This window comes from Oratosquilla oratoria, chromosome 25, assembly GCF_046742065.1.
Source record: "Oratosquilla oratoria isolate Oo_2021 chromosome 25, ASM4674206v1, whole genome shotgun sequence".
NCBI classification, from domain to species: Eukaryota; Metazoa; Arthropoda; class Malacostraca; order Stomatopoda; family Squillidae; genus Oratosquilla; species Oratosquilla oratoria.
The window spans coordinates 32,021,855-32,033,782 of record NC_134801.1 but is presented as its reverse complement, the minus strand read 5'-3'; positions in this window follow the sequence as shown (position 1 = coordinate 32,033,782).

Here is an 11,928-nt window from a genome sequence, read left to right as displayed (position 1 = left end):
TAACAATACATTATATGTATGTATGTATGTATGTATGTATGTATGTATGTATGTATGTATGTATGTATGTATGTATATATATATATATATGTATATATATATATATACATATATATATATATATATATATATATATATATATGTGTATATATATATATATATATACATGTATACATATGCTGAAACCACAGGGAAATAAAGTTCGTAATACTAAACGTTTTCGTCTATTACATCCTCAGAATATGTACTTGTACGTACCGTACCGGGGTGCAGTATCGACTTTGACGTTGGCCACCATGGAGCTCTATTCCTGTCAGCACATGGCTGTTCTTAACAAGATGGCATTTGTCATTTCTTCTCCTACAGACCTCCTTAATCCGTCTATATATTTTCTATGTGGTCTTCCTCTTGCCCTTTTTCCCTCTATATTTCCTGTTAGGCACGTATGTTCCAATTGTTGTTGTTTTTTCTCATGACATGTCCTACAAAGTGTAACTGTCTTTTCCTGATAGTCGTTACTAATTCCCTATGTGTTCCTAATTGCTGCAGTATTTCTTTTCTTTTTTTCTTTTTTTATTCTGTCCATGAAATTTTCAGAATTCTTCTCCAAATCCACATTTTTGCTGCTTTTATCCTGCCCTGCATTTGTTTACTAATTGTCCAAGTTTCACATCCATATAATAACACTGACCAAGTGTAACATTTTACAATTTTTTTCTTGTTCTTATGTTAATTTTATTGTTAGTTACTATTCAATTTTGTTGGAATTATTTTTCATTATGGCTATCCTTCTCTTTATCTCTTCGTCGCTTTTCCCATCCCAAGTTAACATGCTTCCTAGGTAATTGAAATGGTCCACCTGTGTCAATAATCTTCCTTCTACTTAAATTCTTACCCTTGGACATTCTTTGTTTGTTTGTTTGTTTGTTTTTGTCATTACCATCACTTCTGTTTTCTTTTTATTCACTTTTAGACCTCTGTTTCTACTTGCTTTTACTAGTGCTGTAACTAATCCCTGTAGCTGTGTCAGAGTGACAGCTGAGCTTCCGATTCTGCGAGTAACACAGTATCGTCTGCGTATCTAATGTTATTGTGGTTTCTTCCTCCCATTGTTACTCCTTTTAGATAGTAAATATCTCTCATGATTATCTCACTGTATAAATTAAATAGGTCTGGCGACATTACACATCCCTGTCTCACGCCTCTCTCAATCTTTTGCCAATCAGACAGTTATTCTCCTATTTTCATGCTGCTTCTTGCTTCCAATAGAGATTTGCGATTATCCTTAAATCCTTCTCATCCACCCCTATTTTCTTCAACATCTCTATTAATTCATTGTGTATTACTTTGTCAAATGCCTTTTCGTAGTCCACGAAACAGGCATATAGATCTTTTAGCACCTCTAACATATTTTCAGATATTATTCTTACAATAAAAATTGCATTCCTTGTTCCCTTATCTGGTACACATATTAATTGTTCATTTGCTGTTTCTGGCCTTTTTTGTTCCTTATTCTGTGAGTAATGACTCGATTATTTTTGTTAAGTGGTTCATGATACTAATTGTTCTATGTTTCCTACATTCTAAAGTCCCATGTATTTTTGATAAAGCTATAAAAACTGACTGGCACGTTCTGTTAATTCCCCAGTTCCATAGACTTTATTGGCTATTTCTGTCATGATTTTAATTCCAAAATCTCCCAAAGCCTCAAACATTCCGTTTGCCATTCAGTCTTCTCCTATCGCTTTTCCTTTTGTCATTTTTGATAGTGCTGCTTTTATTTCATCTTCATTAAAAGTGTCCCCTAGCTCTTCCCTTACATCTGCAAAAAGTTCCCCGATGCATTCTTTCTATCTACCCTTCACTTCTTTTTCTTCCATTGCTACTGTCCCGTCTTAAAATTGCTATATTTTGTTTCTATTTTCTTGTTTTTATTACTTCTTTTACTTTCTCATGCATCTTTTGTTGGTCTGTTCTTTCTAGGTGTTCAATTTCTATGCATCTTTCATTCATCCATTTTTCTTTTGCTCTTATATATTCCCTATGGTGGGGGAAAAGAATACTGCCACCAAGTTTTCCCACTTGGATCGTAAGAGGCGAGAAGAAAGGGACGGGGAGAGGGACTAGGCATCCTTCTCCCTGTAGCCCCAAGGGCAACTTCCTAAATCGAAAAGAAAAGGCATAAGGGGTGCTGGCGGGCCTCGGGCCAGCACCCTAAGGTTTGGGTCTTTTAATGTGCGTGGATGTGGTACAGATGAGAGTAAAAGGGAAGAGATAGGTAGTATGTTTGTGAGAAGAAAGTTGGATGTGTTGGCTTTGAGTGAAACTAAGTTGAAAGGGAAGGGTGAGTGTATGTTTGGGAGTGTTAGTGGGAGGTTATCAGGAGTGAAGAGAGGGCGAGGGAGGGAAGGGGTGGCTATTCTAGTAAGTGAGGAGATAGGTAAAGGGGTAGTGGAGTGGAAGGAGGTTTCCTCAAGGATAATGTGGATGAAGGTGAAACTGGGAAAGGAGATGTGGGTCTTTGTAAGTGCATATGGGCCGGGCAGTGAGAAGAGCATGGAAGAAAGGGAGGCCTTTTGGATAGATTTAAATGAGTGCATAGAGGGTTTAGGAAGAAATGTCAATGTAATAGTACTGGGAGACCTTAATGCTAGAGTGGGAAATGGTCCAATCGATGGAGTGGTTGGGAAGTGTGGAGTTCCAGGAAAGAATCGTAGTGGAGAGTTGATGGTGGAAATGTGTCTAGAAAGAGAGTTGATGATAGCAAATACAGTGTTTCGGAAGAAAGTCAAGCATAAGTACACATGGGAGAGGGTGGTGGAGGGAAGGGTGGTAGATAGAGCGCTAATGGATTATGTAGTGGTAAATAGGATTATGATAGGAAGAGTTAAGGATGTACATGTGCTAAGGGGAGAGGGTGGGGGAATATCAGATCATTTTTTGGTGGAAGGTAAGTTGAGAGTGGAGGATAGATGGAGAAGGAGGAAAGGGACAAAAGGTAGGGAGGTTCTTAGAGTGAACTCCTTGAATGAAAAGGAAAAGGAGAAGGAGTACGAAAAGAAGCTGAAGGAGGAGTGGGAGGGAGTAAAGGATAGAGCAGAGATGGGTGTGGAGGAGGAATGGGGATGGTTCAAGGAGGGAGTCTTAAAGTGTGCAAGGATGGTGTGTGGAACAAGAAGGACAGGGGGAAATAGAAGAAAGGGTAGTGAATGGTGGGATGAGGAAACAAAGAAGGTTGTAGAAGAGAAGAAGCGAGCATTCACAGATTGGTTACAAAAGAGGACAGGGGAGTCATATGAGACGTACAAAGAAAAGAAAAGAGAAGTAAAGCAAAAGGTAAAGGAGGCAAAGAGGAGAGCAGATGTGAAATGGGGTAGGAGTATGACAGAAAATTTTGAAAGTAATAAAAAGATGTTTTGGAAAGAAATTAAGAGAGGAAGAGGAGGCGAATCAAGTAGGGAAAAAAAGGTAAAAGGTACAGATGGAGAGTTGATAATGGAAGAGATGGCAGTGAGGGAAAGATGGGCAGAATATTTTAGGGAGTTGCTGAATGTGAAGGAGGATAGGGAAGGAAAGATAGCTGCAGTGGGAAATACGAAGAAAATGAGAGTGATGAGTGAGGAGAATGGAGGAGAAATAAGGAAGGATGAGGTGAAGGCAGTTGTAAAGATGATGAAAGCAGGTAAGGCACCTGGTCTGGATGGATGTCATGCAGAATGTCTGAAAAAGGGAGGTTCAGTGATGGTGGACTGGTTGGCGAGATTATTTAATGTTTGCTGGAGAGAGGGTAGAGTACCGGAGGACTGGAGTAGTGCCTGTATAGTTCCTCTTTACAAGGGAAAAGGGGACAAGTGTGAATGTAGTAATTTCAGAGGGATTAGCCTGTTGAGTGTAGTAGGGAAGGCTTATGGGAGAATCTTAATTGAGAGGATTAGGAGAGGAACAGAAGGAGTAATTGGTGAGGAACAGTGTGGTTTTAGGACGGGTAGAGGTTGTGTAGATCAGATCTTTGTGGTAAGACAGATATGTGAGAAAGCTATAGGAAAGGGGAAGGATGTTTTTTGGGCTTTTATGGATCTGGAAAAGGCTTATGATAGGGTAGACAGAAAGGCACTGTGGGAGGTTATGCAGATTTATGGGATAGGAGGAAAGCTTTTGGGAGCTGTCAAGAGTTTTTATGTGAGTAGTAGAGCATGTGTTAGGATTGGAAATGGAGAGAGTGAGTGGTTTGAAGTAAAGGTGGGACTTCGTCAAGGATGCGTTATGTCGCCCTGGCTGTTCAACTTATACATGGATGGGGTGGTGCGAGAGGTGAATGCTAGGGTAGTGAGTCAGGGATTGGAGATGGTTAAAGAAAATGGAGAAAAGTGGGAGGTGAGCCAGCTGTTGTTTGCGGACGACACTGCGCTTGTGGCAGGGTCAGAGGAGGGATTGAGGAAGCTGGTGGCAGAGTTTGGGAGAGTATGTGATAGAAGAAAGCTAAAGATAAATGTGGGTAAAAGTAAGGTGATGAGATGTACAAGGGGTGAAAGTGGCAGTAGACTGGAAGTGAACATTAAGGGAGAGCGACTGGAGGAAGTGGATAGTTTTAGATACTTGGGTGCAAGTGTAGCAGGAAAAGGTGGAGTGAAGGTGGAGGTAGAATGTAGATTGAGAGAAGCGAGTAAATGCCTTGGTGGTTTAAAGAGTGTAATGAGAAATAGACATTTGGGAATGGATGCGAAGAGGAGACTGTATGAAGGAGTGCTTGTGCCAACAGCACTGTATGGGGCAGAAACGTGGAACATAAGAGAAGAAGAGAGAAGGAGTTTGAATGTGTTTGAGATGAGGTGTCTGAGAAGTATGGCGGGGGTTACTAGGCTAGATAGAGTGAGAAATGAGGAGGTGAGGAGGAGAACAGGGGTGAAAAAGGATTTGGGAGAGAGGGTTGATGAAAGAATATTAGGATGGTTTGGACACATGGAAAGAATGAGTGAAGAAAGACTAGTAAAAGAGGTGTGGAAGGCAGATGTGGAGGGAGTGAACATGAGGGGACGTCCTAGGATGAGGTGGATGGATGGGGTGAAGGGGGCTTTGGGGAAGAGGGGAATGTCTGTTGAGGAAGGAAGGGAGAGGACGGAAGACAGAGGTGAGTGGAGAATGGTTGTATATGGATGATGTTGTGACTGCATGAGGAGAAATGGGCGGGGGGGTGGGGGGTGGGGTAGTATGTGTGAGTAAATTTTGACGCAGCCCGAAGGGATTTCTCCCCGTCCTCTCCTTATATGCAAAGGGGGACGGAGAGGGGGGGGTCGCCGATTAAATGAAGCGGCCTTGCTGTGGATGTACTGTGTCTTGCGACACTGCTTCTGACCCAGGGCGGTGGGCGGGGTGCAGGGATGACCCGTCATCCAGGAGGTGCTCAGATGAGAGGAAGGGTGGGAGGGGTGTGGAGTGTATTTGGGGATGAAATGGGTGGGAGTGTTTTTATGCCTTTCCCTTTTTGGCTACCTCCCTTGGAAGGGGGAAAAAGCCTTGGTATATGTATATGTATGTATGTATATTCCCTATGTACCTTTCTGTAAGCTCTTTGTATTTTTCTTCATCTTTGTATTCTCTCCTCTCTTCCATTAATTCATGTGTCTCATCTGTCATCCATGGTTTCTTATTTCTTCTTTCTTTTGTTGGTATGATTTCTGACCCCACTTCCATGGCTTTCTGTAGTGTCGTCCATTGCCATTGAGCTGATCCTACTTCTGTTTCGTCTGCTACATCTTCTAGTATTGCATAACTGTTTTTGACTTCTAAACAGAATTGTTCTTTGATTTCTGTGTTCTTTAATAGTTTCAACTGTTTACTTATACTATGAATTCTCTTTGATGGTATTTTTATTTTTATGTTAGCTGTTACTACTACTGGAATATGGTTCGAGTTTCAATCTGCCCCTGGATTTTTACCTGAGCTACTGAGTTTCTGAATCTTATATTTACTGTTATTTAAACTATTTGGTTCTTATATATGTCTCCTGGGCTTTTCCATGTATATAATTTGCGTGGCTGGTGTTCGAACCATGTGTTCATGATGATATTTGCGTGGCTGGTGTTCGAACCATGTGTTCATGATGATTTGTCCTTTTTCTGTGCACCATTCAACCCATCTGGTGCCTATCTCATTTCTGTTTCCAATGCTATACTGTCCTACAATATCCTCGAATCTACCTTCCCCTACTTTAGCATTTAAATCCCCCATAATAAATGTAACTTCTTGCATTGTTCCTTTGCTTTTGTTATTTCCTCATAAAAAGTATTCATATCTTCTTCACTCTCGTTTGTTGGGGCATATATATTTGTATCAGGTTTATATCAAATGTCTTTCCTCTAAGTTTAGCCATTATTACTCTGTCAGAAATGGGCCAATATCCCATAATGCATTTGGCTACTGTTTCTGTCATTAATATAACCATACCTTTATGTGCTGTGTCTCCTCCGGAGTATATGAACTGGCTGTCATCCTTCGTCTCCGTACATCCCACCCCAGGCCATCTCACTTCTCCCAATCCAATGATGTCTATTTTCATTCTGTTCATTTCTCTTTCTATGTTTGCTAGTTTGCCCGTCTGGTACAAGGTTCTGATATTCCATGTAGCGATCTTTAGTTTATTTCTCTTTTTGTGCCGTTTGTTTTATTTGTGTTGTTTGTTTTATGGGCAGTCACTTGCTGGCGGTCTGCTCCTCAGTCAACTCGACCAGGCGAGGTAACTACTCCATTAATATTGGAATAGTTCCCATTTACGCTGTTCCTTCTTTTTCTTTGTATTGTTTGCTCCATGGTTTCTTGGAGGGTTACGTGGTAAGGTTTCCAGCTCTTTTCCACGTCATAGTTATTGGCTATGAACGTGAATGAAAAGGCATTCCCTACAAGGCAGCAGGGGGTTTGGATTCAGAGTTGTCCTTCTCTTAACCTTTGTTTGAAGAGGAATACCCTACAAGGCAGCAGGGGGTTTGTGTTCAGAGATGTCCTTCTAGTCTTTACTTAAAGATGTATATCCTACAAGGTATCAGGATCGAATATACCGTCGGTTACTCGATCACTTTCATGCATTCTGTACGAAACAGGGGGACCACGTGAAGGTACCATGCAAGCATTTAGGAGGCAGAAGCTATATATTATTATGACTTAAGAATAAAACTTAGTCTAGAACGCATGCACTCCAATTACCCCCCTCAGAGTACGCTGAGGATATATATATATTTATATATATATATATTTTTTTATATATATATATATATATATATATATATATATATATGTGTGTGTGTGTGTGTGTGTGTGTGTGTGTGTGTGTGTGTGTGTGTGTGTGTGTGTGTGTGTGTGTGTGTGTGTGCGTGTGTGTGTGTGTGTGTGCAAACACACACACATACACACACACACGTCAAGGAAGTACCTTATTGTATTTACAGGGAAGGGGAAAGCTCGTGGTGTAGTGGGAAGGTGAGGAAAAAAGAGAAGGGGTGGGGATTACTGAGGGAAATGGAAGGAAATGAGGAAGGGGAGGAGTTGGTCCAGGAGGCCAGGCGTCTTGTAAACAAGCGAAGGACCGATGATTTTGGTGATGACGGGATTAACAGAAATGTAAAGATTAGAAATATAGGTAAGAGCAGCACAATGGAAGGTGAGGATAATAATTTCCAGGGATTTAATGAGGGGGGGTGATACCAACCTCCCCCAATTACCAAGACAAGAGGAAAAAACTTGAGAAAATGACCGAACATTGGGAGAGTAGGTTCGGTAAAATGGCAGAGATTGCGCAGAGAGTTGACAAATTGGAAGAATTAGAGAAGGTGAACAAAAACCTAACTAAAGAAATAGAAGTATTGAAAAGACAGTTAAGAGAAGTAAAAGATGAGAATGAGGAATTAAAGAAGAACAAAGAGAACTGAATGATAATCTGAAGGAGAAAGAACCGGACATACACACACACACACACACATACACACAAATATATATATATGTATATATATATATATATATATATATATGTAATAAGTGATACATAAATAGATTACAATAAAAAGCAAATTAGTAAATTAACAAATATGTCAATAGATGAATATATAAATAGATAATTAGATAATTCAATAAAACGATTAATGAATAGATAAACATATAAAATATGTAAACGAATAGATAAATAAATCAATCTTCCCCCAACTTCAGATCTTTTTCCAGCACACTTTGAAAAACATGTTTTACCTGCAAAATTTTACCAGTGTTGTATTCCTTACATCATATGTACATATATAAACATATATACGTAAATTCCTTACATCTTACGTACATACATAAACATAAATACGTACATACATATAGAAGTGACATAAAGGTGGAAAAAGCGAATCTGAGTGAAGGCAAGGCTGAAGCAATTCACATAAAAATTAAAAGGAGCAGAATAGAAGAGACTACATGGTAGCATATGACCCCCACCCCCCACCTCCGCCCCAAGACAAGAGCTTGAAATGAAGCTGAACGCCAAGAAGCTTTAACATAACTCTTCTCCTAGGGAAAATCATTGAACAAAGTAGCAATTGAGTCCATATTGGATATTTCAGTTCCAGTGAGGTCAACTGGGAGGACCCTTGAACATGGCTATATAGGTAGTAGCTTCACAGATTTTCTCGGTGACAGTTACCTAGTTCACCATGTAAAAGACCCCACAAGACATGGAATTTTATTCGATCTATTGATATCACTATACGCGAAAGCATGATAACCGATGTAGAAGTTGGTGAAACCATTGCAAGTAATGATCACAACTTAGATTCAAACAGCTAATATATATATATATATATATATATATATATATATATATATATATATATATATATATATATAAGAATAGATACTTGTGTATCGAAAATACCCGATTTCAGTTAAGCTCCGTTCATAGGACTACGTCAGAAGCTTCAGCTAACAGAATGGGAGGCAAAATTAAGCGAAAGACCTATAGATTAGATGTGGGAAATATGTCAAAATACGCTTACTAAGATGATTCGCACTTACATCCCGTTTAAGGAAAGATGACCCCCCCCCCCAAATCAGGTTCGCCCAAAATGGCTTGACAAAGAAACTGAAAAAAGTATTGTTAAAAGGAGACCGGCTTATAGGTACACCAAATGACTATCAAAGTTAAGTAATAATACAGAGAGATTTAAAAAGGACGATAAAAAACGAAAACAACAATACGAAATAAATATCGCTGATAAATCCAAAGAGAATCCCAAAGAATTCTATAGTTACATTAGAGATTAAAAGGTTATTAGGAATCACATTGGCCCACTATTATCTGCTGACGGTCAACTTGAATATTCAAATGAAGGAATGCGTGATATTTTAAACAACTATTTTAGCTCAGTATTCGTAAGCAAAACACATCAAAGTGAACTCCAAACTGAAACCTATGAAAGCCTAGGGTGAACTTACTGCGGTAAATAAAAATGAATTAAGAAATGAGGAGGTGAGGAGGAGAACAGGGGTGGAAAGGGAGCTGGGAGATAGGGTTGATGAAAGAGTATTAGGATGGTTTGGACGCATGGAAAGAATGAGTGAAGAAAGACTAGTAAAAGAGGCATGGAAGGCAGATGTGGAGGGAGTGAACATGAGGGGACGTCCTAGGATGAGGTGGATGGATGGGGTGAAGGGGACTTTGGGGAAGAGGGGAATGTCCGTTGAGGAAGGACAAGAGAGGACAGAAGACAGGGGTGAATGGAGAATGGTTGTATATGGATGATGTTGTGATGCATGAGGTGGAATGGGCGGGTGGATGGGGGGTGAGGTAGTATGTGTGAGCAAATTTTGACGCAGCCCGAAGGGATTTCTCCCTGTCTTCTCCTTTTATGGATGGGCGACGGAAAGGGGGTCGCCGATTTAATGAAGCGGCCTTGCTGTGGATGTGTTGTGTCTTGCGACACTGCTTCTGACCCAGGGCAGTGGACAAGGTGCAGGGATGACCCATCATCCAGGAGGTGCTAAGATTAGAGGGAGGGTGGAGGGGTGTGGAGTGTATTCAGGGATGGAATGGGTGGGAATGATTTTATGCCTTTTCCTTTTTGGCTACCTCCCTTGTAAGGGGGAAAAAACCTTGGTATATGTATGTATGTATGTATTATTATTATTATTATTATTATTATTATTATTATTATTATTATTATTATTATTATTATTATTATTATTATTATTATTATTATTATTATTATTATTAATCATCATTATTTTCATTACTATTATTTATCTATTTATTTATTCACATAATTTAATAGGGTTACATCTGTTATTAGTGCTGGGCAAATACCGCTAATCTCAGTAGCGGAATTACCGGTAAACAACAATGCCGTTACCGGAATTACCGGTATTTTACCGGTAAAAGACTCGTGAGGTAGTAGTCGCCTTTATGACTTAAATCTTTAAACAAATTTCATCCTACTATGGTGTGTAGTCACAACCCCATTGCATATTCTGTATATTGAAATAAATTAAAAATTTCGATAGCCAGTTCTATTTTGTTTACGATATTGTGTTTATGGAGATATCTGGCAACTCTTCCCACCAATCGGAAGCAAGCTATGATTCTAAACAGTAAACACATGTTATTTAATTTTATAGATATCAGTGCGTTATCAAAGTTAGAGGTAGAAGCATGCCGCCTATCCACAGTATCCAGCCTCCCAGTTTAATTGTCTCTCCTGAAAAAATTAATGTTTTTGTCCTTTAATAAGCTATATGTCTGGTTCTATTTTACATATTAATTTGATTGTTATGTCATTGTAAAGGGAAAAAGTCATACTTTAATTGGTGCTACTATACTATGCTATCTACCGCGCAAGTGAGTGAATGGAGGGTGTCTGAGGGTGGGTGTGGTGTACAAACTTTTGTCCGCCTTTGCATGCATGGGTTCATGTTTGGAGGGTGCATGTGGGAGTGGGAGTTTTGTTAATACACACACACACACACACACACATATAATGAGCTTTGACTAATTTGTAATAAATGTTTTCATAAAAACTAACCTAAACTGACTAATTTGTAATAGATGTTTTCCTAAAAACTGTTTTTAATGCTCCCTTGTTTTAATACTTATTTCATACAAATTAGCCCAGCACGTGATCCAAAGACCAAGGTGAATACTCAAGGATATATTAGATTTCATTGTCAGCATGTTTTTATTTATTTCCTCAATTATCTTTTCATACAAATTAGTTCATATTCTTATTTAGAAACAGAAGCATATTGGCATTTTCATCACTTAAGCATATATATACATATACATATATATACATATATATATATATATATATATATATACATACATATATATATACATATATATAATATATATATATATATACATATATATACATATATATATACATATATTATATATATATATATATATATATATATATATATATATATACATATATGAGTCTTCGTTTGGCGACACGCGGAATTTTTCGATGAAACTTTCACAATTAATATAATTTCGTATGCTGATCACAGAAATAATATTAATTCTATTGAGAAATTAACAAAAATGCCGAAAAAACGGTTTTAATGGTAAAAAAATTACCGAGACCTTAGCGGTACATACTTGCTTAATGGTAAAAGTTTAACCGGTAAAATTAGCGGTACAGTGGGCCCGTCAGTACCGTCACTCAGTACCACCAAGCCGAGACGTGCTTACCGCTCTCTGAGTGTTATGGTATAGCTTATCGGTTAACGGAGCCTTAACGGTAGCAGAATTTTTGCCGGTAAGCTACCGTCAAGGTTGTTAACGATAAAACCCGTAACTACCGTTAGCTGCCCACCACTACCGTAAGTACCGTCACTCAGTACCACCAAGCCAAGACGTACTTACCGCTCTCCGAGTGTTATGGAATAGCTTATCGGTTAACG